Here is a 3515-nt window from a genome sequence, read left to right as displayed (position 1 = left end):
CAAAACACATAACCAGAGGTTGGAACAAGTCTTTGTTTTGCAAGTCACAAGTAAATCTCCAGTCATTGTTCTCAAGTCCCAGGTCAGTTCCCAAGTTAAGACAGGTGAGGCCAGTGTCAAGTCAGTGGGAGTCAAGTCAGTTACCAAGTCCTAAACTTTGAGTTTCAATCCTTTAAAACCTTGCGTTATTTTTCTTGTGCTACTTTCGAATGCCTTCCTCAATTACTTCAACTACAATAACTTCAGGTAAATTTAAGCACATTGTGCTGATAATGGGCCAACCTCTCCTGACTGCAGGACTCTGACTTCAACGTCTGTGAAACATCTGTGCTATTAATCATTTTACTCAGGAAAAATAAATACATTTTGAGTATGCCTGCTTTTCCTATAGCTGCCAACAGATTACCAACATTCTCAGTTAGAGAAAGGGTGAAAATAAGATGTCTGTCTAGGACAGAGCAACTTGATGAGAAATGTTCCACATATTGCAAAAAATCAGTAGATTGAGAAATGTATCTTTAAAAAGCCAGGGAAAAATTACATATTTAAAATTAAGCTACCAAATTATTATATATTTTTTAAATTTTTAAGCACCTTTGCTTTGCCTTGCTTTTTTATTTTTATTTTTTTTATTATCTCTTCTTTTTCTTTCTAATTTTCAGGTGTTTTTCTTGTACTTTTGACTGATTTTTTGATCATTTTTGGGGTCATTTCTTTTGTTGCTCACTGCCAACTTCCAATGTTTGTGAAATAAATTGAATAATGTTGATGAAATACATTATAACAGAGTAAATATGTATAACATTTACAAAAAACGTGACTGTGATTTAAAGCTTGTATTGATTTGATTTGTTGTGTCTCTGTTCTCCTGTATAGTCATGTGACTAACTAAACAGAGTGATGCAGATGAGACGGGAACCCTCCTGTAACTGTCAGAACTTCAGCTCAAACTTTCTGTTAAGGTTTGGACAGAGACAATCTACTGCAAAAACAAATGCTTTGAGTGCCAGCTGAAATATTTACGCGGACACATAACGCAGTTAACCCTTGGAAACCTGAGTCAGTTGGCTTGGCTTAAAATACATGGGAAGAAAGCGACAAGCAAATTTGGAAGAAATGGCTGAAAAAATGGCAAGAAATTTGTAAGAAGTTAAAAAAAAAAAAAAAATTAACTGAAAAAAAGGAATAACCTTAAAGTGCTGGGGAAAAAAATAGGTACGTATTTTTAAAAAATTATCCGTAAAATAGACCTACATTATTATAACAACAAAAAACAATAGCAAAACCTAAAACCTACATTTTATCTAATAGCATTTTGATGTAAACTTTAGGAGTGGCCCAAACGGATCACTGAGCCCGCAGTTCGAAACCTCTCACTTTAGAATGATGCTCAACTCTTATGATACCAGCAGAGGGAGCTCAAAGTACAGAAATTGCACAATGAAGTACCATCAGAGGGACACTGCCACAGAATCCTCATGGTTCCTGCTGGTTCCAATTTCTCCAATGTGACTATTTACTGCTCTTTTGAATGATTAGATTAGATTAGATTACTTTGGACTTTTGGACCAATCAAGTCAGTTAAAGTTGCCATCTTGTGCCTGTTTCCTTTGATGAATTGATAATGACGGTAATCAATACTGCAGCCCTACTAGACCATTATAAAGTCTGAATTGACAAAGATTTCTGATGCAGTTACGAGTCTGTGTATCTTACTAATGTGAGCAAACACACAGCGGTAAATCATGTCTTTAACCCTTTGAAACCTGGATGTACATAATTTTCCTTGAGCTACATTCACAAGTATTTAAACCTTTGGACGCAAAGCAGACTGGTTTGATTTTTATTCCCCACAGCATGTAGAAAAAGGCAATGAGCAACTTGGTAAGAAATGACTCACAAATTACAACAAATTTGTAGTTTTAGAATATTATTATTATTATTATTAAGTCAGGGAAAATGCTCAGAGAAATATGTTTTTAATAGTCATAACTATGTATTGAAAGTGATTTTAAAGCAAGGGTCATGTCCTTTCTTTTTCTTTTTTTAAAACCTCAACACATTTCCAGGTAATTTTCTTGCATTTTTTTTCCTTGCTCATTTCTGGATCATTTCTTTTTAAATTACTTATTGCCTTCTTTCCATGTTTTTGGAAAATATCAAGCCAGTTTACTGAGGCATCAAAGGGTTAACCATGTCATACTTTGAATTATAATCACTCAACAATCAATTAAAACTCTTCAATTCAGGGCACCTGATAGCTCCCCAGGTAGAGTGGAGGCACCTCTCCAGGTTTGCCTCGCTGCAGCAGCTGCAGGTTTGAATCCAACTTGTCCTCCCATCTCTCCCCCTTTCACACTTAAGCTATCATACATGTAATAAAGGCAAAAAATATCATCTTAAAATTAAAAACTCCAAACCAAAACAATAACAAACAATCTTAAATTCAGGGCACTGCATAGCTCACCTCAGCCCATGTACAGAGGCTTTGTCCTCGATGCAGCAGTCGCGGCTTTGACTTCAATTTGTCCTCCCCGCTCTGGCAACCCCCCCCCTCCAAAAAACAAACATATACAGAAAACATTTGAAAAATCTAACCAAAACAGAAAAAACAGCAAAAAACCCTCTTCAATTATGTGACTTTTGGTCAAGTGTAAATGGCCGGAATCAAGTTGAAGTACCACTCACTCACTCACTCACACACAGACGCACACACACACACTTGGAGCCCACAGTTGTCTGTTGATATGTGTCATTGATCCTCCATTCATTCCTGGAGCGCCCCAGCTGTCAGTCACTTCCACATCACTGCATCTCCAACGGCTGCACAGTCACAGTGATGCTCCCAACGCTGAGCTGGGCTCAGTTATGCAATTTGCTTTCTCACTGCTTCGAGAGATCACGGGACAGAAAATGCTGACCTTGGATCAGTTTCTGGTGGGGAGAAGGAAAGATGAGAGAAGGAGAGTGGAAAGGTGGTTTGATAGGATAGAGATGAAGGAGGACAAAGGGGAGCCAATCATGAGGGAAAAGCTCTCCAGAAGACATCACGAGTCAGACAGTGCAGATCTGCTCTCAGAGATTTGGGTTTTGATTAATTAAAAAAAATAGGAGCATATTGTTTAGCCCCCAGGGCAGACTCATACAGTAGAGAAGCTACGCCAGGAGAGACGGGGGTGGGGTCACATCTCCAGCCAGCAACACAAATATCCCATAGAAGTTGGAGGGGCCGGGGGGAGGGGGGCCAGGGGCTGTACACTTCCTCATCCAGGGATTATGCAGCTCAATCAGACTCCAACAGATTATGTCTGACCAAAACAGACTCCACTGGGAAGGGAGATTAACAACTATTTCCAAATAGTTTAGTCGGGTGAAAACAATCAGCTTTGTGATTAAGAGCAGAGCTACAGGCATCAAATGGCCCACAGATGTAAAAGCGATGGTTTTGGGAGATAAATCTGTCCCATAAATCCTCTCAGATCCATTGGTTTCAATATGTTTGGGAGGTTAGATTG

Source organism: Plectropomus leopardus, chromosome 12 (genome assembly GCF_026936395.1).
Source record: "Plectropomus leopardus strain MGB_pleo_1.0 chromosome 12, ASM2693639v1, whole genome shotgun sequence".
Lineage (NCBI taxonomy): Eukaryota > Metazoa > Chordata > Actinopteri > Perciformes > Serranidae > Plectropomus > Plectropomus leopardus.
This window is presented reverse-complemented; position numbering follows the sequence as displayed.